General features: G+C 36.1%; 1 protein-coding gene and 1 long non-coding RNA gene across 5 annotated transcripts in view; one reads left to right on the top strand and one right to left on the bottom strand.

Annotated features, from left to right (window-relative positions):
• The window catches only part of LOC122571792, a 215,792-nt gene that overhangs the window by 16,468 nt on the left and 171,566 nt on the right, over positions 1 to 27,758 (top strand). The gene's annotated exons all lie outside the window — the stretch shown is intronic.
• LOC122571797 lies at positions 22,022 to 26,831 on the bottom strand. Its single transcript, XR_006318230.1, has 2 exons — positions 22,346 to 26,831; positions 22,022 to 22,258 (listed from the first exon to the last, which is right to left on the bottom strand). It is a non-coding gene; the product is annotated as an uncharacterized LOC122571797 (long non-coding RNA).

The raw sequence follows: 27,758 nt of genomic DNA, 5'->3' as shown, positions 1-27,758 counted from the left end.
ATAATACCGCTTTTATAGATCTTTCGTTGGAGAAGCTCTTATCGACCTCAATTATAACGGCTATGCTCGAACCGAACTGATTTAAGACAGGTGAAAATGGGCCATTGGTTCGGTCTTGTCGTTACTTTGAAATAAGACCTCTATCGGGAAAGCTTTTCCTCGGCAAGTAAGAAAACGATTCTCTTAATGTTTTGAGAATAAGGTAGCTTTATCCTTCCTTTTATCGCATTATTTAAGGGTCTACGATGGTTCTTCATCTTCTATGTAGTATCTATGAAGAGGAAATCTGGATGTATTAAAAGTAATTGTCTTTTAAAGTATTACATCTTTTGGAGAAAGATTTACGACAGAGAAGGATTTTCATTCCAGTAATACAATCGTGGCTAAATTATCGAATCGTCCGTGATAAAAATACTATTACGACGAGATTTTTCTGTAGCAGAAAAATAATATGTTATTCGTATAGTTATACACTTTTAATGTGTTTGTTTTTATTAGAAAAGCATACTAATCTGACAGGTATATTTTTAGACAAGATCTTCAGTGTCGAATGCTTCAAGGCATATGCCTCGTTATAATGTAAATTCTTTCACAGTTGATTATGGTATATGAAAATATGAAATTTAACATAAAAGCGATTAATTGTATCGTTAATATATATTAGACGTTATAATCCATGGAAAATAATATTAAAAAAATGAATATTTATTCGTTTATTATCACAATACGAATTAATTGGAAGGCTGCATGGAAAAATTGTACGAATATAATTTCTCGTAAAAATGCTACAAGCGTAGCACATTATACGCAAGACCCGCGTTTGTCTAGAAAATTCTGTCATGAATTTCCACAATGTGGTGACTTTATGACTACACGCGATATCATTTTTCTTCCGAGTACCTCGATGGGTATAATTAATTTTAATTATACCCATCTCGAGCTCCTCTTACATACGTAAAATGAGGAAATATAGTGAAGAATGCATACCCTTTATAAAGTACATATTCAGCATAGCATAATATTTGTACAATAGTTATATAGTATATTACGATACCAACGTATCAGAATATTGTTAAATGAAAATGAACGATAGCGAATGAATCAACGTTCGTCGATCGACGATCAACGATCGTCACGTATTTGTTGATGTACACAAGGTTATATCGGATGGAGTTCGAAGTTTCAGCAAACAACGTAGTTGTTGGAAATAAACGGAACAAATTAGTGTCTATTGACCGACGATTTATATCAATGACAGATGTTTCTGTCATCTCTAAAAAATGTATTAGCCTGTGATTCCACCGGTCGCTTCTTCCTCCTACGATATGCACGTGCAAACTGTTCAATGGAATTCGTTACGAGAAATCTTACGCAAATGTATTCATGACATCCATACGAAGTTTCCGTGTTTCTCTCCGCGAGGTAAACACACATTATTCGATCCACTCATCCATCCATCGATGCGTCTCTACGTTCTCTTTGCGAAAATATTGCACTCGAGTTTGAGACTTTTAAAATTAAGAAAAATGCGTATTATCTTATAACCTACGGCGGAAGGTAGAGGAGCCAATGGAAGTTCGATATTTCAACGTTTAAATCACATCGATATCGCTTATTTATTACAGACCCCATTTCATGTGAACTTACATTCGATTACACATCAGACGTGCCATTACAATTACATTAGATACACATGCGAACACGCATTAACACTTTGACTGCCACGCTGAAATCACATGTTTTGCTGAGGACGCCACGGGAATATTTTTATTATTCAAAGCGTATAATGGCAAAATAATAATAAATTGATAATGTAAGGCAACATTCTTCTCCAATGGACCGTTTATCATATTGGTGGTCACGGGTGACCTCCGTGGCGCCTTGGTAACAGTTGATAGCGACATATTATAACAAGGCTTCGTTTATTTCAACAAACCATTCAAACGTCCAAACAAGCAAAACGTCCAGAATATATTGTTGAAACGTGTAGAAAATATTAGTAAACAGTATTATGATTATTTTTATGATTTCAATGAAACATTCGGCTGAAATGGTAGAGGTCCGCAAAAAAATTACGTTTGTGACAAACCAATGATAGTGGTAGATTACAACTGAGGAAAATATGCTGTAGATTTATCAGATCAAGTGATAGCATATTCTACAACACAGAGAAGAACCCATAAAGACATAAAGAGTTATTGTTAAATACATCGATTTCAAGCGCGATGATACTCTATAAACAAGCAACAAAAACAAAAATCAAGGTATCAGATTTTAGAATGGCACTCGCAATGCACCTTACACAGTGCCATTCACCAGAGCCGTCAAATATACTTATTCGACAAAGATTGCGACACTAAATGCAGAAGGAAGAAGAGCAAGTGTACCTGGCACGAAAATTTTGCAGAGGGTGCTATAAAAAATGTTAAACAGTTAGAATCAAAAATGCTAAGAATCGGACCAAAAAGGTGACCAGTTATTGTCCAGATTGTATCGATGAGCCACATTTATGTTTAAAGAGTTTTAACACAGTGCACCGTTAGATGCAACATTTGTTCTCATTTTTTTTTATCGATGTTTTAATAAAAACGTTGAATTGTTCAATGGGGCACTTTTTATTTAAAGTATCTTCTATTTATCGATTATATTCAAAAAGCCCTAACTGTCAATTTTCATACAATTTTTACAATTGTAAGAAGTTCAAGCGCTCCGGTTGCCAATGACCAACGTGGCAGTCAAAGTGTCAACGCTATCAACAGCGGCTTCAACACGCGATAAGAGAAGTTTTTAACGCGCATCGAGCCACTGATAGTTTGTGTTTCTAAGGTACGAAATCGAATGCTTGTTGCGAATATCATTCGCAATTCGAATCACTGTCTCTACGTGGTGGTCTAGTCTTGGGCACACGAATTCACGCATACCATCGGCGTGTTTTGGCTGTCGCAAAACAGCCGGTTGATTCTCCTCCAGTCTGACATCGACTGTTGACGTCGTCAGAGCATCAACCTCGCCAGGTGATCGACCGCCCAAAGTAAATTCGTTAACGTCAAAATCTCAGAACGACAATGTTGGCGAATTAGAGGGAGCGACGCGATACGGCGCGGTGACTCGAAAAAACGCCGGTGCACACGAAAAACGCGGTGTCGTTGTAGTAGACAGGTAAATTGGCGACATGGAAGCTCGCTTGTGTGTTCGTACAGATGTAAAGATAGAATGCACGAGCGAGCTGAAGAAGCGACGTAGAAATAGAAAGAAAACGCTGCATAGACATCTCTTGCGTTCTTGTTTAATAACACGCAGCAATATACTACGCAGCAATGTATATGTCGCGTTAGCGTTAGGTTTAGGGGCGTGTAACGAATCTTCATTCGGACTAGCCATCGTTTTGTACAACAGAGATTATATTTACAGGTATAAATATGACTTTTTACAAAGTTTGACGAATAACCGTGGTGTTTAGACACGCGAGATGCTATTGACAATGTTCTTGGGTTCAATAACGAATCCACGGTCCATGGGATAACTCTTTACTAAACGTAGAATACTTTGAAGCATAAAATACGTTTGCTGAGACGCTAGGTATATACTGCTCGATATGTAACTTTTCAAGGCGATCGCACGAATAATAGACTGACGAAAACTTTCCTCTCTTTACGATTGCGTTCGTTTGTTATATCCTGGTTGGAAGCATCGAGAAAGTTCCAATCGCCATTGCTAGGCAGTTTCTACCTGGAGTTTGATTATTAATACAATGTGTGTCCCATTATATCGACACCTGCGAGGCAAAATCACACGTGGCTAGGCCCGTTTTCGAGGCCGTATGCCGCTACAACCACGTTTCTAGGGAGAACCATACAAACACTGCACACCTCCGTCAGGCAAAACGTCCATCCCGTGACCGTGGCTACGTTCGGCGACCAGTTGTGTCACCTGGAGCCCAATCCCACTATCACAAATCTCGAACAGATACAATCGGATTGAATGACAACAATTGCTTAATTACGGCTATGATAGAATCTAGGCTAAAGTATTAGAGGATTTTCCCAAAATTCCAAAGGAAAGGCTCCGGTGTCCTTTCATCTCCGACATGTAAATAATGCTCGTACGCATAATAAGGCATGCATATGCGAATAGGAAATACGTTAGTGTAACAGCGATCAACGAGCGACGTCTTCCATATCTTATGAATCTACACGGTGACGTACACGCGTGACTCGTGACTTCTCTGTACATGTTTCGGTCGAAAGACATTGTATTAGGTCGTCCGAAAAGTTTCTTTCGTTTTATAAGGAAATAATGGATGCACAACATTTTCCGTTTAATATTATTTTATCGAATTACGTATGATCCATTTTGCTCTATCAAAATAAATGAGATGGATAGGTCGTGATAGGTACCGCTGGTGTACGAGATTTTTGTCTTCATCCGGGTTACCATAAGCGGAAAGGTACAGAGAAAGAATAACAACACACCCAAACCGGCTGGCTACGGAAACGATCAACACAAGCATAGAAAGAAGACTAAAAAGGAAACACTCAGCTGATCTCACAAAAGATATAACCTAAAAAACACGAAGATGGTACCCCGCTGGGGGTAACCATCCACATGCTATTCAATCACATGTTACAACATTTTACTTAATGTCTCACTGAACAAATTGTAAAATTAAAAAACAAACAATAAAAAAGAAAATCCGGATTACCATCTTCTCAGTTAGGAATCGTGTAAAAAACCGGACTGTGAGTGCCGGGATTCGAACCTGGTCTTGAACGTTCGTAGCCAGCTGCTCTGACCACAGCTCTGCCGTCGTCCGGTCGAGGATAGGGTCTTTGTGTACCAAGCCACGGGACAGAAACCATTGGAAAGTTTTGCTGTCGAGTGCCGCTACATAAAGATCACAACGTTCGACAGATCAGGTTTCATGTTTGTATAAAAATGCATCGTTGTAAAAGACGGTTTATAAAAGAAAAACACTTTTCGGATAACCTAATATCTTCGAAGTAACTTCTAATCTTAGTTACACGATATCTTATGCTGTTTCAACGTCCTAATAAACATCCTAAGCAAAGAGCACACGAACCATAGTACAAGCCTACGTAACAACAAAGGAAGGATAAAATCGAAGCGCGGTGTATTAGCACGATCGTATTTAGGAGAATTAATCGAACCGATCGAACGCTCGCAGCTCCGATCCTCCATAAGCCTCGCCATTCAGTCGATGAAAACAGACAGCCGCTTTGTAAGTAAACGTTCTAACGCTAATTGAACGTTAGATCCGCCGCATCGTGCACCGATGTATACAAGCGATGTTTCGCAATGTGCCAGGCACTTTTAACCGATGACGCTTGTAGAACGGTTAGATAACCGAAACTACATCAAAGTTGGCATTCGCACGAGGGATCGCTGCGCAGCGATGAACCACACGGATTCAGTTATTCGTCGGCTGTGCCGATGATAGCTTTTCGACGAATTATCGCTTCGTGACCGCGAATAATCATGGGCGAGGTGCATTCGATTTTCGAGACGGTCGACGGTTGGATACGGAAGCTGAAAAGCTGCCATAACGCGCCGATCCCCAGGACCCAGATTGCCGAAACGAAAATCACGATCGAAACGAACGATACGATTTTCGATCACGAGATATGGAGGCAAGCGATGCTGGTCGAGGCGCCTGCTCTTCGCAACCTGCTGTTCGGTGTGCCCGCCGAGAACAACGTCTTCGAGATCGTTTGCACGATCAATCGCTTGCTCTTCTTTTACGTAATCATCAAATGGATCAATTACGAAGCCTGGGTATTGGCTGGCGCCGAACCCTTCGTTTTGAACCGGTGAAAGCTTGGCTATCAGTAAACGACCATGTCGACGTGTTCCTTCGTTCGAGTTGATCCATACGGTTGTCAACCGACAGTGCAGTGCCTTTGAGTGGCCTCGGAAAAAGATTTCGACAGGAAAGAACTGAGAAAGTATTCATTCAAGAATTAATTGAAATCTATGGAGAGAAGACGCGAATGATTTTATAAACAAAGTGAAAAGCTTTATGTAAGAAGAAAGAAATACTTGATGAAATATAATTCTTCCTTCTTTTATGTTTCCTGAAAGTCTTAGCGCTTTTCATGTTCCTCCGGCGAGCTAGCGTTTCTAAAATTCTGCCACTTTTCTTTCCTATTGGTTCGACTAAGTTACGATTTTACCTTTTTTTTTTTTTTTTTTTTTTGGTAATATTAAAATTACAAAAATTGCAATTTTTACTAGAAATTACAAAAAATGTCTCGCACACTCAATTTTCTTTTTTAAGTTACAAAAAGTGTTCCACGTATGTTTTCCATGTTAGTTCAATTCTTATTACAAGTAACAAAAGATGTCTCGCATGTGTTTCAAAAAACTTCTACGAAACCTGTAGTTTTGTATCGAGAAAGATAGAAATTAGCGGAATTTTATATCGCACAAGGATTCCAGTTCTAAGAATCGAAGGGGCGAATCTACGTTTCCGATCAAGGAAACGGCGTAGACTGACAATTAGTTCGGAAAACTTCTGAATATCACGTTACACAAGCTCGCAAGTGTCTTGAGTTCTTTCAACTAAATGCTCGTCTCTCCGTCTGACGTTTAGCCGGAATTCGAAGGTACGCGTTTCGAGAAAAAGAGAGAGAGAGAGAGAGAGTGAGAGAGAGAAACAAGGAGTGGGCGCCAATATTTTCAAGAATCAACATACCAGCGAACGCTAAAATTAAGCCAGAGTTCTATACCGATTCACGGAATTCGCGCCAATAATTATCGTTCGAGCTTATTCCCAACAACGCAGACAAGGTTTCAGGCAGTTGGATTTTTATATCCGCTGTTACCGTTAATTACGCGAAATGCCGGGGACAGAGGGCGGAAATTGCGAAGGATCTGGTGTTGATGGTACGAAATGAAATTTAGCCGCGATCGAACGCAATTTATTTCCATGTCCAAATCCGTGGCCGCTAGCGAAAATAGACTGCGATTTCCATCAAATGCACACGTCTGTCCGTTCCGTCTATCGAAACGTTCGGCTGTACACGCTTAACGCCAACTGTACGTGTACTTTGCCGAGTATCGCGAAAAACGCTGCGCGGATAAAACGTTTGATCCTTACGCTTATAAAAAGAAAATGTTCGAAAAGAGATTTTAGCGAGAGAAAGAAAAAAAGAGAGAGGGAGAGTAACGAGAAAACCGAATCTCTGCTGGCATACTTAGCAACAATAATGTTTTGATATAATCTAATAATAATAATAACTATATATAATATAATATTATAATAGTAATAAAACAATAATGATCTAAATGTTCACCGATAAACACGTGGATACGAAAGAGGAAAGATAATCAGCTATTTGCAGAATTTTGTTGAAGAAAGTCGTCGAGGGGAAGTTAATTTTCGTTTAAATTCTAAGTGGAGGTCAATGGTCGCTAAGTCTGAAAGAAACCCCACGATGGATGAAGCGATTGGAATTGTTAAGATGAATAAACGATTGTTAATGGAATATTATATTCTTGTTGTTGGTTGGTTCACGTGTAAGCGTAGAGGTGTGATTCATCGTGAAAAACGCGAGGTTTATACAGATCTCCAGGCGGCTTTTGTTATAAAGCTGTCCGCACGAGGGAACACATGACGCGTGTCTCCTTTTTCTTTGGTAAACCGCGTCCTGCCGCTAACATCCGTCCTTTCAATCACACACATCGTCGAGTTTAACGTTTAACTGGTAGAAACGGGAGTCGTCGCGCTAAAATTTGAATCAACGCGATACACGAACGAGATATAGTAAGGCAGATAGTATACTTACGTATGTACGTACATTACAAACGCTGTTTTATTTTTCATACAGTAGGATATGATTAAGGGGTGTCCTGGAATAGAATGTTCTAGAACAGCGTCTTTTTGTGATTTTTTTTAGAAGGGAAAGAAAGAAATGAAGTTATTGAATTTTGAGGTATGGTTTTATATATATTTAACGAATACACAAAAAATTTTTAAAGTAAAAAAGAAAATTATAACAGATTTCTAAGCCTATTTAAAAAAAAATTAAATTATTATGTGTTTTTCTTCTCGATGAACTAAAAAAGTTTGTCAAAAGATTTATTTATAATTGTTGTAGCACCTTAAAGTTTGTTTTCTCTTTTTATAAAACACATTTTTTCTTTAAAGCCGCCAAAATTTTTAATTTCACACTATTTTCTGCCTTTTTCTTAGTTCATCGAGAGGAAAAATATATAATAATTTTATCCTTTTTTGGTTTTTTCTTTCGGTCAAGAATTACGAGGTGGATTTTTCATGCCGATTGAAAACTGCAGCCCATGAAATGGGCTTAGAAATCTGTTATAATTTTCTTTTTTACTTTAAAAAAAATTTTTTGTGTTCGTTTAATATATATAAAACCATACCTCAAAATTCAATAACTTCATTTCTTTCTTTCTCTTCTAAAAAAATCACAGAAAGATGCTGTTTTAGAACATTCTAATTCAGGACACCCCCTTAAAAAATTGCAGATACAGGAATCCGGAATGATCTTGTGTGTTATTATTATTATTATCATAGTTATATAACAACAGGAGAAGATTGATTTTTGAAGGATAATATATAATATCCAAATATAAAATTTTCCCATTTGGATCATGGCCCTACTTAAGAAGACAGTTGAAGGCATCAGCGGCGTTCAACTGACGACTGGTCCTTATCACTGCGTGCGGTAGGTCGTAGGTGTAATAAATGACATTCGAATTCTTCATGGAGTTTATTAAAAATTTACTGTTCAAACGATTGGTAGATAATGTTACTTCGCAAACATTGCATCTTACATTCTCTATAACAGAGGAAAATGGTAAAAATTATTTATTTAAAAAGTAGATTATTTAGATTAAAATGGAAATTATATCATATTATTTCTCGTGAAATTCTTTAAAATGGTCAATACATAATGGTACATCGCAAATATGGCATTTAAAGACCGTTTCTCTTCGACTACGTTTAGATCCACTGGGGAACTAAATTTTAGCTTACATTATAAAATTAGAATATTTTTTAAATTTGAATTTGTTAAATTTAATTAAGATTGACAGCACATACTCATGGTGACAGTTTAAAAGATTTTCACAACAAAAGTAAGACTTGTTTAGAAAATAATAAACGTGATCTCTCACATCTGAAGAATACTTAGCGACTGAAAAGAAATAATAATCCGCGCTTGGTGATAGAAGACAGTCGCAGCGCGCGGATATATCGCGCTTGGTGATAGAAGGCAGTCGCAGCGCGCGTAATAATCCGCGCTTGGTGATAGAAGACAGTCGCAGCGCGCGTAATAATCCGCGCTTGGTGATAGAAAACAGTCGCAGCGCGCGGATATACCACGCTTGGTGATAGAAAACAGTCGCAGCGCGCGGATATACCGCGCTTGGTGATAGAAGACAATCGCAGCGCGCGTAATAATCCGCGCTTGGTGATAGAAGACAGTCGCAGCGCGCGGATTAATCCGCGTTTGGATGCAAATGGGTTAAACAGATACAAAATCACGATAGGATACAAAGGCAAAGACAAAAGAGTTAAGAGATACAAAATTAGTATTTGTAATTGTTGAAACTCATTACATAAAACTTCCTTATTTGGGAAGTTGTTTGCCTCTGCGGTTATTTGAATTTCAAGCTACCAATCAGAGATCTACGTATATTGTTAACTACTATTTTAACGGGTAATTAAAATTTAGTGGCCGTTCCACTAATAGTAAAGGGCCGCTTCAATTATTAACTTGCCAATTTGCTAGTTCGTCTAAACGCGATTGGCAGCGGTTAAATTCCCAGTTCGTCTGATCAGGTCGAGTTTAGGAGCAATCTCGCTTTTGTGTTTCACGGTTCATTAGATATTCTGCACCGTACGTTTCTATTTTCAGTTGATGTTTGGCCATCCATTTGAAAGTAGTCCAATCTCAATGACCAACTTCCACTGTGTCCATCGATATGTTCCGAATCTTCACCGTTGTGTGTTGTATTATCGATTTTTTCACACCGTTTAACTCGACTACATCTATTGCTGTAACAGCAGACATAGCATAGACATCTTAATAGTTAAAAATTTACAATTTTGTTTCCGAAACTAATTCTCTTGATTATTGTGGCTTCTAAGAGAAAACAGCGTTTACAAATTCGCGTTTAGCTCGCAAAAGTTTAGAAGAAACATCTACTGAAAGTTGCAAAATAAGATTTGTTGAACAGTGTATTTAGAGATAACGATAGTGAAAGTACCAAGCAAATTGAGAAATTTTTCAAAATAAAGTACAGATTATTGCACTTTGACTGTTCCAAATTAATAGCACGAAGCATACACTTTGTCTCCACTTTGTTCAAACTGTTTGGAAATTCGAAAAAGAAGCATCGATTTGGAAGAAACCCGCATCTTCGAAGCGTTCAGGTTTAACGAAGTGTAAACAACATTTCTTTGTTTTCTTTTCAGGTTTCTCAGCTGTTATTCCAACTTCTAGATATAAAATAAGAGGAACATAAATGTACTAGCTGTCCGGCCGCGCCTTCGTCCTCACAACCCTCGAATTTATGTTTATTACTCTCTGTTTGAACGCTCCTTTAGGACTTGACTTTCGAAAAACGCTCCACGAGATTATTTATTTCTAACGACCAGCTTATTTGCCGCATCCTAAATCATCAGCTTTAACGGATATAGAGATACGGTTTTCCTTTGACGAAACAAGTTACCCCTTTTTTGCCCCCATTAAGGGTTGAATTTCGAAGAACGCTGAAACACGCGTTTGTTTATTTTTTGTGCTGATTTCTAGTGAATTTTTAATGAACGCACAACGACAGCCACTCGTGGGATATGAGTTGTTTTAAAAAAAGTTTTTACTCCAGTTTTACCCCTTTAGGGAGCGTATTATTTAAATCATGTTAATAATAATTTAAATCATGTCTTATTCCACGTTTGTGTCGTAAAAGAAATATACCGTGCAGATTTCACGTTTCTAGCGATTTGGACTCGTTGATGACTTTTGCATTTTATATACACGGATGGATTTCGAAGAGAAATTAATTTCTCTGAAAATCTAGCTGTCTAAATTTGTTTCATAAAAATATGTCGTAATTTTTCCACTTCTTTATTTCAGAAGCAAAAACATCGTATATCGTTTGTGTAATTATGCTACTCACGTTTCTCGTTCCATTGCTAATTGCGCCCCTGTATTGTTCATTTCCTCCAACGTTCTTCATAATATCGCATTTTATAATATTCTTTCTCTAATATTCTGTTTTTAGGAAACGTCGTTTGCAAATCAAAGTTACATCTGCTGAGTTAGAAATCGTTTTAATCCGAGATAATAAGCGTCAGCTAAACGACTGCTATGATTATTGGTCCGTGATACTCTTCCACTTGTATCTCGTTGCCCATGCAGATGTTTTAAACACAATCCGAATGAAAATTCGACAGAAATTGAACGACTCTTATAGAAGTATCCCTGTGCTATGGTTCGTGTATCAGAGGTAGAAAGAAATATTTACATTTCAAGATGTTGTTTTCTTCTTTAGACGTGACTTTAGTATTTTATGGAGACACGTTATAGCGATCTATATGCGTAAATGTCTTTCTGGGAGGTCCACGATCTATTTCAGAAAACTCACACGCTGCGTTCGTGGCGTTGATTTCATCCGCATTTCGTGAAGAAAACCTGGTTAATTACAATTTCTTTACTGAAGAATGACAGTGTTTGAATAACTACAGCTTCAGTTAATATCGATATAAAAATATGATATCGGTCAGATCAATTAAGATCAGATCAGTAATTGCATATGAAGTTCAATATTTTGATGAATGGAATGTTCCTCTTCTACTTTGTGGTATTTTTCTTTATCAACTATGACACTACTATTACTACTACATTACTACTAACAAGAAGAGAAAGAACAGAAGTTTCTTCGTTATTTGACACCTGTAGTTTTCCAAAATCTCGTTATTTGTCCTCAATGTTACACACTTGAAGATTAAATAATTTTGTGCTTGTTTTATTCTATTCGCCTCTTTGTTCTATTTATTCTGTGCAAAATTAACGACACCTGTAGTTTTCCAAAATCTCGTTATTTGTCCTCAATATTACACATCTGAAGATTGAATAATTTTGTGCTTGTTTTATTCTATTCGCCTCTTCGTTCTATTTATTTTGTGCAAAATTGACGACACTTGTAGTTTTCCAAAATCTCGTTATTTGTCCTCAATGTTACACACTTGAAGATCGAATAATTTTGTGCTTGTTTTATTCTATTCGCCTCTTCGTTCTATCTATTCTGTTGTGTAAAATTAACGTGAAATAAAGGTAGAAATACGCTGTTTTGCGCGCTGACAGAACTGTGACCTATGAAGTTTATGATATACAGAAAAACAAAATCGGCTTTGTTTATTTATGACAGCGTCACTGTTTAGTAGCGATATATGACGTAAATAATAAATAAGTAAATGACTTTGGAAATAAGATTGAAAGATAACTTGAAAGATATCAATTATTTTTCATACGTAGAAATAAGCTTCGACTATTTAAACCGTGATGGAAGTTTCCCTGTCTCGCGATAACACGAGATAACGCAATTAATGTTCACATTTTGCCAATTTATAATACGCCGACTCCGCACTGTTAGATTCTGCTATATAATTGTCATCGAGAAAATCATTTTGTTTCTTGATAAAAATAATTTGAAACGCTAAATAGGAACGAGTGAAGGTAAAATTATCTACGTTGCTTGGCATTTTCCTGCGGACGATACAGGTAGACACGAGGTATCCGAGATAATTCACGGTGCCTCGCGTGACTTTACATTTCAGTGTTTTAGCTGAAAATTGCTTATTTAATAACGAGGCAAGGGTTCAAGGATACTGCAGGAAAGTTGACTAGAGCGTTTGCTTAAAAGAGAAAAGAAATTGGATTTTTGGACAAAATATTCCGTTGCACAGTCTTGTCATCTTGTTGTAACGCTATCTTATAGTCCTTTTTGCGGATGATGAATCAAAATGTGTGAATTAACGAGAATTATCGAATATATACAACGAACTTTTCCAATCTTTTCGATTCAAATTGATCAGTCGATTTTTTAAGCATTTTACAAATGGACTAATTATTGTTTCATTTTAAACAAAATTGAATATGGATCTTTTAGAAAATTTACATTTACGCAGAACTTTGCCTACCTTCTTCTCAATTTATTGATCGATTCTTTTCAAATTTCGTAAATGGAACGACGCTTTTCAACGATATGAAAATCTACAGGGAAATACCTTCAGTGAATCGTCAAGTGCATTCATCTCGCTTTCTGCACTCCAAGTTGGTCCAGATGAATTCAATTTAATCGCTTGTTTTTTATTAATACGTTATATTGTTTATTGAACATGAAACTGCTACAAAATTGACGCAGAACTTTTCCCATCTTCTTCTCAATTCACTGATCGATTGCTTTCAAATTTCGTAAATGGAACGACACTTTTCAGCGATATGAAAATCTACTGGGAAATACCCTATGTAAATCGTCAAGCATATTCATCTCGCTTTCTGCGCTCGAAGTTGGTCCAGATGAATCCGATTTAATCGCTTGCTTTTTATTAATATGTTATATTAAATAATAAAATTTAGGCAGAACTTTTCCTATCTTTTTTTCAATCCATTAATCGATTCTTTTCAAATTTCATAAATGGAATGACATTTCTCGGCAACGTAGAAACCTACAGAAGATCTCATTAATTCGTTGTATTATTTCTAATTAAACAAAATTGAATACGAAGCTGCTACAAAATTTACGCGAGACTTTCCTATCTTGTTCTTTACTAATTCTTTTTCTAATTGGTACTTTTTAAATTTCATAAATGGAATGACAATTCTCAACAACGTAGAAACCTGCAAAAGATCTTATTAATTCCTTGTATTATTTCTAATTAAACAAAATTGGATACGAAGCTGCTGCAAAATTTACGCGGAACTTTTTCTAGCTTCTTCTCAGCCAATTCTTTTTCTAATTGATACTTTTTAAATTTCATAAATGGAATGTCAATTCTCAGCAACGTAGAAACCTGCAGAAGATCTCATTAATTCCTTGTATTATTTCTAATTAAACAAAATTGAATACGAAGCTGCTACAAAATTTACGCGAGACTTTCCTATCTTGTTATTTACTAATTCTTTTTCTAATTGGTTCTTTTTAAATTTCATAAATGGAATGACATTTCTCAGCAACGTAGAAACCTACAGAAGCTCTCATTAATTCGTTGTATTATTTCTAATTAAACAAAATTGGATACGAAGCTGCTGCAAAATTTACGCGGAACTTTTTCTAGCTTCTTCTCAGCCAATTCTTTTTCTAATTGATACTTTTTAAATTTCATAAATGGAATGTCAATTCTCAGCAACGTAGAAACCTGCAGAAGATCTCATTAATTCCTTGTATTATTTCTAATTAAACGAAAGTGAATACGAAGCTGCTGCAAAATTTACGCGGAACTTTTTTTATCTTGTTCTTAGCCAATTCTTTTTTTAATCGATTCGTTTCAAATTTCATAAACAGAATAACATTTCTCAATGACGTAAAAACCTACAAAGAGATACCTGCTGTAAATCATGAGATCGTAAATTTGTCTTGTTTGTACGTCGTATCGCTAAAGAAGTAAAAAAGAACAAAAAATAAGAACCTGACAGGAAAGTAAGAAATATGGGAGACGTGGAGTGCTTTAAAGTTTCCCTGAAATATTACATGTCCGGATATCTCCGAAGAGGATTTTATTCGAATATCAATCCGTATTTCCCTCGGCATCTCATCATCCGGAGGCTAACGCGCCCCTATTACAGGAACTCGACGTATGATGTAGAGGAACGACGCGCTGCACACGATGCTCGCTGTGATGCATTCTGGCCGTGATCGTTCGATCGAAATTGTATGCCTCGTTCCACGGTTTCCTCGGCATGGAGCCAGCTCGCGACATGGGCCGAATTCTCTTTGTTCACGTTACCCATGTTACCACGGTCACGATGCCCATCGAAGCTTCTTCGTACAGGCGGCGGGAAAAAAACAGGAAAAGGAGAAAGAGCGGAACAGTTGGTAATTCCGCGGAGAATTTCCTTACTCGTTCGACCCAGTTTGTCCAGCATGAACAAACATTTACAGCGACAGCGAAGCTACTAGGCCCCCGGACGACAATGACAAATGTACCAGTTGCGCGTCAGCTTTCAAAGAATCTTCCTTCTGCTTGTTCCTTCTGCTAATGGAATTTAAAACGGATGCAACTCGCATGGTACCATTTCTCGCTCGCGGACAACAATCTGTGTTACGCTGTGTTTAAAGCAACTCCGCTTACTTTAGCAAAATCCAATAAAACGAAAGTCTACAGCACTCGTTCGCCGTTTGACGATCGTCGCCATCAGAAATCGAACATCCAAATGCTCTGAGAGCATCCCGCTAATGTGTGGTCGATTTGTGATGGACGGTGTGACGTGTTGTTGGTTAAAGTAATAACGAGACGAGTTGGTTTAATTAACTACATTTACGGATATTTCAAACCGTAGAATACAAAGTTGATCTGCAAGCACTGCTCGCTTGATGATATTCGTTATGTGATTGCGCAATGCTGCGGTGCTGATACTAATCGTTATGCTGATTCGTTATACTGATTCGTTATACTGACTTGCTGACTCGATACTGATATTCATTCACACTACTGACTGTGTCTGGAGGACATGGTCGTCTATTTATACCGGTCGAGGGAGTACCGAAAGGTTTGAACTTGTCGCCGGTTGTAGGTTGCACGTAGCAGCGAAATTGCTTTGTCCAGTTTGTTTGTTTATTACATTATATGCATCGTACAATGTTAATCCTCTGTGGCAAAACAGCTACGTGAGGTGTCTTCGAATCGAAACGTCCTAAGACGCATGTGCCGCTACAGATTCTTTCAGATGCTCAGAACGTGCCCTGGCGTTCGTCGCGAATATAGAAATAGTCGCAGAAACCAGTTGACGAAGCACGCTGGTGCTGAGACACGTGGCGAAGATGCTAACCTGTAACTGCAGAGATGAAAGTTGATACAGAAAGACAGGGCCGGCGCAAGGCAGGTTCGGCGCGTTCGCCGGAACCCGGCCCTGCGGTCTACGAAAATTTACCCAATTAACCCTTAGAGTGCTATGGATGCATATATGCGTCTGGTGAATGTCATCGCTGTGGACTAAGGACGCATATATGCGTTTGTCAATTTTTCCGAGCACCTACGCAGAAGTAATACTATTACGTTTGTGTGAGATAAATATAAATGCATTTCAATGTTAATTCCGCGTTCGAAGAAACTGTCTTTTCTTTTTTTTTTATTTAATACTTTGCATTCACAATTTGTCCAATTTGGACATTTGGTAGAATAATCGTGCCGGCACAACACAATTATCAAGAAGAAAATGTGTTGTTTGTGTGAAAAATAAGAGAAGGAACGACAGAAAATGCGATGTCGGATTATATATCGATGATTGTTTTGAAATTTTTCACGCACAACTGAATTATTAACTTGTGTTATATTTACTAAATTTAGATTTCTAGTTTATTGTTTTCTAGTTTACTACCCAAATTCTAGCTTATTGTAAATTTCAATGTTTATAATAAATAATTAATACTAGAAAATAACGCTCTTGAATCATTTAATCTCGTGCAAAAGAATTACTATAACTTATTACGATTTGCGCTTTGAATAGTCAATCAACAGAGTTCAGTATGGCGAAAAAGTATTCAGTCTACAGCGATCGTCAGCGCTGGCAGCATGCCGTCCGTACGGATGGCATAGGCTCCGAGTATTCAGCACTCTAAGGGTTAAAAAACACCGATTTTGATTAACTTTTAACAGAATGACGATACCATTAACAGACGCAAGACATTTTTTTAGTAGCGATGATTCAGTTTAAAGGAGTGAGAAAAATCATGAAAGTTCAGTGTAACTCCGTAAAGTGCTCATATCCTGGAAACTACTTTAGATTAAAAGATCCAGGCGCTTTCGGAGAAATGCATTTTTTAGAGAAATTAAACTACATCAGTAGCTTTTTGCAAAAGACATATATGATTACAGATTTTCTACTTTCATTGAATTTTTTGCCCCTTGAAAGCGAATTAAAAAGTTACTTGGATTTGTTTAAACAACTGCTTATAAAAATATATAATATGTAACAGCATTTGTAAATAAATAATTCCTCGTTGTTAAATTTAAGCGTAGGATTTCAATGCGTATTCAGGTCCCGCAAAAGGTCACGCCGGCCCTGCAGAAAGATCAATTTGGACCAACATCGATTGAACAATGTCAGTTTTTACACGGATAATCGTAAATACGATGCGTTGGCTTGATGAGAAAGTAATATCGGTTTTTCATCCAACTATTGGAAAAACAGTTTCGAGTGAGTGATATTTCAGAGTTCGCGATAAAATCATTTTATTAAAATGATATGATGAACTTGACTCTTTGAACTGGCAACTCAACGAAGTCGGTAGAACGAGCAGCTTGGATAGTTGGAAAAACCTGTTTTTGATCTAAATTACTTTATTATTTGTTATACGAATTTGGCTTAGGCTTGGGTATAAATATTTGAAATTCTTTCGCAGCCTGCCTTTTGGTAATTTGAAAATTATTTCGGATTATTAATTGGATTATTATGGAATTATTAATTAAATTATTACAGGAGAATTATAAATATTTTCTATTTGTGTAAATGAGAATGGTTCACATTCGTTCGTCAAAAGTTAAATTAAAGAAACAGAATAATGTAACGTCCCGGTATAGTGTTTAAAATTCGCCAACATCTTCAGGAAGATCCAAAGTTCTGCAGAGGTGAATATGTATGTACAAGTTATTTGCAACTTATTTTCACTTGTGCAAATTAGTTCCTTGTTTGCAAATACGCAAGAAAGACGCGCAACTATTTCGTACAAATCGCGATTACAATCTGTCATAAAATTGTAAAATTGAGAAAAGGCGGTCAATCGCCCAGAAAAATTGTGCGAACGGCGCAGAATTCGTCCGCAGTTTGTTGTTAAGAAATAGCAAAACCGGTTCCATTGAATACCAAAAATATTCGGAACGACTACAAAAATAAAACTCGTATCGTAACCGTGATATTTTATGAACACTAAAGTGTAATACTCGAACAAGTGTCCCGTGATTGGTAGAAACGATTGAAGTTGATTATAATATGAAAGCCCTTTCAAACGATTCGCAATGTGGGTTACAGATGACCCTATAGTCAAGAAACAAATCCTTTATTAACGCGGCTAAAGAACAAGTGTATCAAGTTTGCTAGATAATGTACATTATCAAGAATAACAAATTTTGGAATACTGTTATACACCAACATGTGTATAAATGTGGAGGAAACAGCCTTATAATTTGTGGCTGTGGGATATTTGAGAACAAATCAACAGATTAAAATGTTTATTTGCATATTTTGAAAGAAAATTTAGGAAGAAGAAGTTAAATTCTGTAAAAAATAATAAAGAGGATACTAGGAAATGGTTATTACAAAAGATGTCTTCAAACAACTTCAAACTTCCAACTAAGTAAATTCCCAGATAAGTAAAAATTAAGTGAACTCGCCTGAATTCTTATAGGTTGAAGTAAAAGGACGACTAGAAAATATTATGTTAAAAATAACCAAAGTTCGTAATCTGAAATATTATCCGAGTAAGACGATACTCAATCAACTGTCAGCAAGACATTAATTAATATAATACGAAAAGTAGAAGGTACTGTGCGTAGGAGATTATTAAAGTGAAAGGAAGAGGATGATTAATTGAAAAAGTATCGATAATAAATTTATGTTCCAATATCTCTTACATTATTCTTTCTACTAATTAATTGCTGACAGTCGAATGTATCAACAATTCTCTTTGTATTAATAATAAATGTCATATTTTTAAATCAAATAAATATCCTTATTTATTTACTATTTTTTCTTTCAGCATTATATGACGTCAAATAAATCGTAATGCATGCTACAGTTCTGTTTAATGTACTTAAAAGTGTCATTATTTATGTACACTAAATTTTTCTAATTTGTGTACACATACGTACACATAATCTTAATACATATTGATATTTTATTCCGAGTAAACATTTTCGCTGTAAATGTTCGAATATTTTCGTAGACGGTGATGATTTTATTTCTTTACAGTTGCTTAATCGATGGAAAAGTTTGAAGAAATTGCTTTTACAGGTTTTGTTCGTTTTACGTGCCCGGAATAATAAGAATCCTAACAAGAATCCCGATATCGATTGATATTCTTCAGAGTATTTGCTATAGATTTAGTACTCGATAAAGAAAAGTACCAGATAAAAACACGATAATTGCGAAAGTACTATAAAGTAGAAAATATTGTATTCTAATTCTCTTAATTTATGAGAACGATTTAGTATAATTAATTGATCGAAAATTAATTGAAAAATTAGCCCCTTTACGTTCGTTAACAAAGTTGAAGTATTCTGAAATACGAATTTTCATCGAGTTGAAATTAATATTCATCTTCAAATTGCCATTAGAAATATTACGTTGAACGGATTAAATTACAATTAAATTCCACAAATCACTAAACTGAAGAATATATTCAATTTATTGAATTCTTTATACAGCGTGGATCAGCTAAATGGCATCGTCTAAATATCTATCTTCTTCATTGTTGTATAAGAAATCTTTTCAAGATTTTACTGAGACATATAACGGCAGAAAAAACATTTCTTAAGACAATTTCTTTTCAGCATCGTCTTAATACAATTTTTTTTCAGCATCGTCTTAATACTTTTACGCAGAGAATAAAAAACGCATCGACTGGTATATAATAAGCATAGGACCCTGAGAAACATTCTTTCCACAATGACATGCGTTTTTCGAAATAGCCCAACTTTGGCTTAGGAAGCTTTCACGTAACGATAGATAAGGATATAAAATCTGAAAATCTAGAATGATTAAATTTACGATGACCCCATTTAGCTGGTCCACTCTGCATATCTAATGCAGAGAAATTTCTTATTTATTGGATTGGCAACTAAATGATTGCGGATTTTGCCATTAGGTGGTATTGACAAAGTCCGCAATCACTTAGTTGCCAACCCAATACAACGTGCTCGAAATCACTTTAACGTATTATAACGCCATTACGAAATTCTTTACGTACGATGTGCTGAAAATTACTTCGACGAATCTTATTATCATTGTGAAACTTTTTATTTTATGCTGCAAATTACTATGACGAATCATATCACGATTATGAAATTTTTTACTCACGATATGCTCGAAATTGCTTTAACGAATCCCGTTACCATTACTGGTATCCAAACAATTATCCATAACGTCGGCACAAAAATATCCTCGATGATGAACAATGAACGTTTATTCGGCACAGCTATTTGGAAATCTTGCTGCGTAAAAAAATTACGGCTTAATTGGCCGAGAAACTTAATTAAAATAGCCAAGGGTGTGCGCGAAGACAATCGGCTTTACAGCATTTTCCCAACAGCGCTGAATAATTATCTTAATGCACGCTCGCGCTACTTCCTTCCACGTTTGCATCTTTATATGCATGGCTAGTCTGCAGCTGCAGCTGCGGAACACCGTCCTTGTAACATCTCGGTCAGCAAGCTCGATCGAAGGTTTTAACACCCACGAGTTCCATTCGAAGGATCTGACAAGTTTTTGTGTGACGGCACGCGCGCTCCCTTACCTTCTACAGGGCCATTTTATACGTCGCAAGGATTATACCGCGCTTTATTTCTGTTTGCTTTCGACTCGCAGGTAGTGCGCTTTCTATTGGCATCTGCAACTCATTGATCGTTCGTTGATTAACGCCGTACGTATCAAGGAAAATAGAACATAAAGTACGAGGATATTTCGCGATGCTTTTAAAAGCTCTGTTGTTACGCACGACTGAGAAGATTGCGCTGTGTTTGCACGCAGTGTTACACGAACTTTCATGAAACAAAGGGTGCAATTTGTTTTCTTAACGCGATTGCCAGCGGAATTTATTTTCTAACTCTCGCGCCGCGATATGATTTACAGCGTGAAGAGCGAAGGTTATTTTCGACGTGACTGTTTCGAATTGTACGAAGATTAGCGAAACAAATAGTAGCTGTTTATAGTATCCTGCGAGCCCTTATACAAAGTGACTGTTTGTTTACCGCCCTCTGCAATTTGCCATTCATTGAAACTGAAAACTTGAACCAGTTTATAATTTAATAAGATAGATAACAGAGAAAATTGGAATTGCTTGGGAAAAGTGTTCTCTTCTATATCTGATAAACATTTTTGATAAACGTTTATTAAGTTGTCTCTTTGAAAGACTTAAATAAATATTCATTGTAATTATCAGTAAAATTAGAAATTACTGTTAGACACCGTATATTACTTTTGTTATTGTAGAAGCATTTTTAAATGATAATGCAAGTTCAACTGGAGATGAATAACAATTATAAAAATTAAATAAATAGGAATACAAGTAATGGAACGTAACGGATAAGAAAAACGAATAAATGTTTAACGAATAAAGTAGTACAGATGATATAAATTTTGAAATAATGTTTATTTCACTAATAAATTTATTCTGATTAATAACTCTCACGTCATATTTTATATATACTTTCATGTTCTATTTTTGCTACTTCATTGCTTAGAAATTAATCGAAATAGGAAATATAAGCGCAGGAAATATAAAAACGTTATTATTTGCATTGCAAATGAAATAACTTTCTCACATTCGCCTCGTTTAAACGATCAATGTTATTGTCAATATTCAAGATTTTGAATAAATATTATACTGATAATATACACAAATATTGTCATTATTTTTTATGCAGACTATCACATCGCGAACACAAATTTTTATACTCAATTTTTCAAGCTTCGTATTATGAAGGATCCACAGGACGATTTTGGAGAAAATCCTACACGGCAAAGTATACTACACGTTTTTCCCCTCCCTTTCATGTTTTTGTTTCAGGGATTTTCTCACTTTTTTCACTTGGCAACCGTTGTTTTTTTTTTTTTTTGGTCTGCGATTGGTTCTCCTCCTCCCCTTTTTTTCCTCCTCTCATCCCGAGCTGAGCTTTGTTCAAGTAAGCAAGAGACATCCCGAAAAATTGGAGACAGAATTTACAACACACAGGCGAGGATTCGAACCAGAGTCCTGGCATTTTTGTAGCCAGCTACGTTGACCACATCGCCATCGTCTCCCATATTCTGATGTTTACTTTTAACGATATTTCTTTCTGCAAAAATCTAATGTTTTTATTTATGTTGGCAAGTTTTGACCATAATGTCTCCATTTCATCAGTCTTCGCCTACAATGTATTTACCTCAATACGAAGGTTCTGCAATTCGTTTCCAATTTCAGTCGAGTTTACCTTCTTATTTGTTACCTAAATTAAGTAATTGATTATTATTTTCTTAACGTGTTGTTCCTTAACGTGAACTTATCAGATAAGGTACGTCCACAGACGACGCTGTCTCTGCGTCTGTTGGCTCCACCTGAATATTAAAATGAGTTATTAAAATTAATACGAGAATAAAAATAAACATGCTTTAAAGCATTCAAATGAGCTCGGTTTAAACTCGGCCCATTGATCGGCTAGAGGATCTCTTACGTACGACAATGTTGACATCCTTCAATATTGACAATAATATTGACAAGACCGTAAGAACCGAACGTTCCAACACAAACCAGAAAAAATAAAGCTACCCTTACCCGGATTATCACGTTGTAGACTAACCCATGAACATTTAATAACAAAACAATCACGTCCTGATTTCTCGTTGGATTTTGATGTTGTTCTGATTGGATCGCCAACATCGTCATTACCATGTAGCATATTTTAATGTCAAAGCCGAAATCAGATCTGATCTGAACGATTCTCAAAGCATTCTTGACGCGTTAGAGATTTTTAAACAAATAAATCTACTCGATTCCATGTAACTGAATATTATTCAATGTTTCAAGCAAGTAATTAAAAACGATGTTTTTTTTTCTTTTCATTTTGTTTGGCAGTCGTTGGTGACTTTATGGTCACTGGAAACACCTTAAACCAAACTCGTAAATAAATAATTAATATTGGCAACAGTATTGATCGTTTGAATGTACCTTAGATGCAAAATACGCGTTCATGATTGATACAAATTGAAGAAACGTCTAATAAAAATACTACGACTTTTAACTTACAATATACGCAGTAATGGGACAACTTTTACTTACGGCATAAAAGAATTTACGATACATACATATTTCTGCGAATTTACACGCTGTTTTACTTTCGATAACATGCCGCAGAGAAATACAGCCTGCCAATTCAACAGCAACCACTATACACATATACATACATACGTACTCTATACATATATTGAGAAAATATCAGAGAGCTTTGATTTTGAACGAGACACTTTTATAGCCCTTGGCTCTTATCTGCTTTCGCGTTAAACCGGGAAAACAGGGAATGGAAAATTAATAAAATAGATAGAGGATGGGTGGTCGGTGAGATTTCCAAGTAGGCGTGTTACGAACGATGAATTTCTGGTTTATTTTTAGGAATTCTACTTGAGATTCTACTATAGTCGTCGATTCATCGGTGTCTCGATTCTGTTTACATAATTCTCGAAACTTGTATATAAATTTTCCTCTTCTTTTAACAGAAAAGAGTATTATGTTGAATCAGATATGAAAAAAGAGAAACTGATTCATTTGATCGTACGGATCCGATTACGATCGGTGGTATATTTAGCGTTACGTGTCGCAAAGGAAAATGAGATAGGATTCTGATCATCGATTTCGTGAATCCGATTAATCATGAATTATACATATATTACACGTTCTTGCGCGAAACGAATTTCAAATATCGTTGCTAAATGTGGTAATAATCTTCCATATCTTCCATATAGATCAATGTATTGTTTTTAAGCTTCGTAATATTCCAGAGAACAATTTTAATGCAATATCAATAATAAAAGATTTTTTAATACATAAATCCTGCGATAATTAAGCTCACAGTTTTAAATACGCTTTTATTTGGAAATCATATTTCAAAGAGGGGAACTTTTATTAATCTCGCGTTTCTTGGAATTTTCATATTTTACAGAAATACTATCGTTATAATCTTTTACTTTATCTTTAGCCCTCTATAACGTTACGTTACATTTTGAAAATTACATTTTGAAAATTTTTTCCAACTGTCGCTATATCGTTCTATTTTATATGGACATATTCATTGGATTTTGGAACTACTAATTTCAGATTAAAGTGAAAGGTTTCAATCGATTCTGTTCCTTTATCCCAAAAATAAAGGAAATTCCGTGGCAATAGGACGTTAAACGATGTAGCTTTTATTTTAACGACGTTTAAGAGTCTCACTTCATCTTTCTTCCTTAACAATTCCTTACTTGTACCAGCATTTACCAAAATTTGATTTATTCAATTACAGTCTTGTTTCTATCCTACGAAGCTGCATAGAACGAAAGTTGCAAGAATATATTATCAAATAGCAAAAAGTAACAAGAAAAAGGCTACAGAGGAAATAGAGGCATAACTTGTAACAAGAAGCGTTGTTAATAGCGTCTCGTAGATTGGCTGGCTTTAAATTTTAAAGCTGCTACATATATCGAATTTCGAATCGTTAGGTGCGGTTTATACATGTTCCATAGGTTTAATAAGAAAGGATGAGACCAGGCTTACCGCTTCAGCTTGATTTAACTTTCTTCCTTTAGCAATTTTCGGAATCACTGGATCTTTCAACCCGTCAGCCCACCTTATCGATCGTTCATTCACTGCTTTTAGAAATATCTGCCTATCTCGTGGTAGGTCAGGCTTAGCGGAATTACGTCGCACGTTGGGACTAACGATCTGACGTGGGACGTTTGATACGAGATGCAAACTGCGTCATCAATAAGTTTCTCAACGTCAATGACATTTTCTCATTTTTAACCATTCCATCTCTGACACAGCATCGTGTACGTAATCTACGCGCTGAAAACTTTGCTCGATTTTAAAACTGTCGTCCTAACGCTTATCCCCTTTCCCTTTTTTAAAATATAGTTCGTATTTTTCGAAAAGGTGAAGCAACTAAATCGTGTTTTCGATCGAAACTGGCTCGACGCTTGTATCATGAATGTAAATATTCTCTTGTATTACACCGGAGGATTTAATAATGAAATAGAGCGGCGCAAATGCGCACGCCGACTTCGACTTTAATACTCTGGAGATTTTATTTAAACTTAAGAAACGCGACGCAAGAGATCTACTTTTATTTGCGTACAAAAGGTAACGTCTTACGCCGTAAATTGACGGTGCTCTACTTTTTCGAAGAACCGCGCAGCCTGTAATTTTCTCTACAATTAACTATCGCCGTTAATATCAAGAGTTTAAGATACGTCCTTATGGTCTAATGTGTCTAGAAAAATCATCTTATGCAGTTGCTACAGTCTACATAATCTCGTTTACGTTCTAATTTTTCGTATTCTCATATAGTCTTAGTTGGATTATAATCTTGCTCTTAACTTATTTTAAGTTAATTTCAAGTAAACAGTCTTCGTTATGTCTACATTCGTGTAAAGCAAATTTCTTGCTAAATATATGTTTGCACAAAATAAATTGTATATAATAACAAATAATAATAAATATAAACTATACCTACATTTTCGAATTATACCAATAGAATTACAGATACTAATATTATGTTTTCACGGGTACAATTAAAGAAATGAAACAAATTGAAATTCGTTCGGTCTGTTGGAAACCATAATGAGTATTATATCTCGTTTTATGGATTTTCATATATCATGTGCTTTTTTGTCTTCAAAATATTCCATAAACGGATGAAAATCCGCATTGCAACTACTGCTCGTTGCAGTGTTAATGAAATTCAAATTGTCTCGTGTAACATTATATATTCATACAAATTTTCAACATATTCCTAATACATCATTCATAAAAATAAATTTCACCAGCCACTGCGCGTTCTTATTGACGTACAAAATCTAATAAAACGCGTACCGAGTCCTTTAAAATTAACATTGTCGCTAGAGGGGAAGAAATTGCACGAGCGCGAGTTCGACTGCTCGGATGATTAGACAAAGGGCGCTAAGAGAACCACGTTTTTCCTATTATCATACTTAGAACCGTGCACAGACTTTGTAAGGTTGGCCAAATAAAGGCCAACGTCAGCTGCGCCGTATTAGAACTTTTTCTAGCCGGCTCTATCGCGTCCTTGTTTCGTTTTCAGACAGACATCGCGCACCCATTCTATCGAAATCAACGCGCTCCTTTTATTGCCATTTCCTGAATAACGCACACCGTACCGTCTTTGAAAAAGTAACAAAAGCTACGAGGCATGATAACAGGCGAGAAAAAAGGGCGCCGCAGGCGATATCGTAGTTTAAAAGAACTCGCAACAAGCTCCAAGCGTTTTAAAATCTCTATATCTCACGCAGTACGTCCTAGTTTTATTTCGCACCTGTAAATTACCTCATTCACGCATCCGTTTACCTTTGATGATATCTAGGTGGAAAACTAGATTATTTTCCACGATTCCTCACGGGAATGTCCACGTACACTGATACTTGAGATTACCGTGCACCGTGACGATTTTGCGTGACTTTCAACCGATTTTGTTGCTACGCGTGTACGTAGATGTACACGTCTCCGTGCAACGTGCAATTAATAACATTTGCCACGTTTAATTAGCTATCACCGGTATAATTATATAAGACACGGAAGATTGTGATGATTGAATAATTAAATATGTTTATTTTCATGCAATATACATGTCACTATTTTTATAATACGATCTCATAAGGTTTTATAATCTTTTATGATTATATTATACGTATATATATATAAAAATAATGGCATGTATATTGCATGAAAATAAACATATTTAATTATTCAATCGTCACAGTCTATATATATATATTAACGCATTTCTATGTCATTTCTAAAATAAAAATACTAAGACAGTTGAAGTGACTCATTATGTCAAATTGTCACATCGTATTTATTTCTAGTTGTCCAACCCCGGTAAGGACATGAATTTAACTCGAGGAATTTCACTATTATTAATTCAAATAGATGTAACAAATTTTTATTTTCTGCGAGAAAATAGTATTTGGCATAGCTGGCTACCATTTGGCTATAAGGAAAGGCGATTTTATGTCAAACATATAGTTTGTTGAAAAAACGACATTGCTGAGAAAGGTACATTTTTAAAAACATCGATTTAGAATAGAAAGTTTGTTCAACCATTAATTGCATGATAATGAATACGTGCATCATAATAAATACCTCGTTTTTGGAATTAATCTATATAAGTATTTCAGATCTGATAATTTCTTAAAATTCTTGTAGGGAACCGACGCCAAATAATACCAAAATATAACATCGATACATATAACGATATAATACAATCGATATAATATTTCCGGTAGAAATAAAAATAATAACAGCTGACGTCGCGTAGGTGACGCGAGGCAGCTGAAAAAGTGACGAAAATCATGATCGTATAATTTCCTGTGACGTGAGTCGTATTTACGCTCGACGAGACGAGAAAGGCGAAAGGGATTCGAGAGGACAGGAGAAATGCGAACAAACTGGAAAGGAGCTACTTGATGCGTCTTTGAAATACGTCCGATATCGATGGTGGCACGTTGTTGCAGAGGGTTGAGGAGGAGGATAGTGACATGTCCTATGTAGTGCGATGGCGCGTCCCCTGGCGCCGCGGCAAGGGACGA

This window comes from Bombus pyrosoma, linkage group LG10 (assembly GCF_014825855.1).
Source record: "Bombus pyrosoma isolate SC7728 linkage group LG10, ASM1482585v1, whole genome shotgun sequence".
In the NCBI taxonomy this organism is placed as follows: domain Eukaryota; kingdom Metazoa; phylum Arthropoda; class Insecta; order Hymenoptera; family Apidae; genus Bombus; species Bombus pyrosoma.
This window is presented reverse-complemented; position numbering and strand designations above follow the sequence as displayed.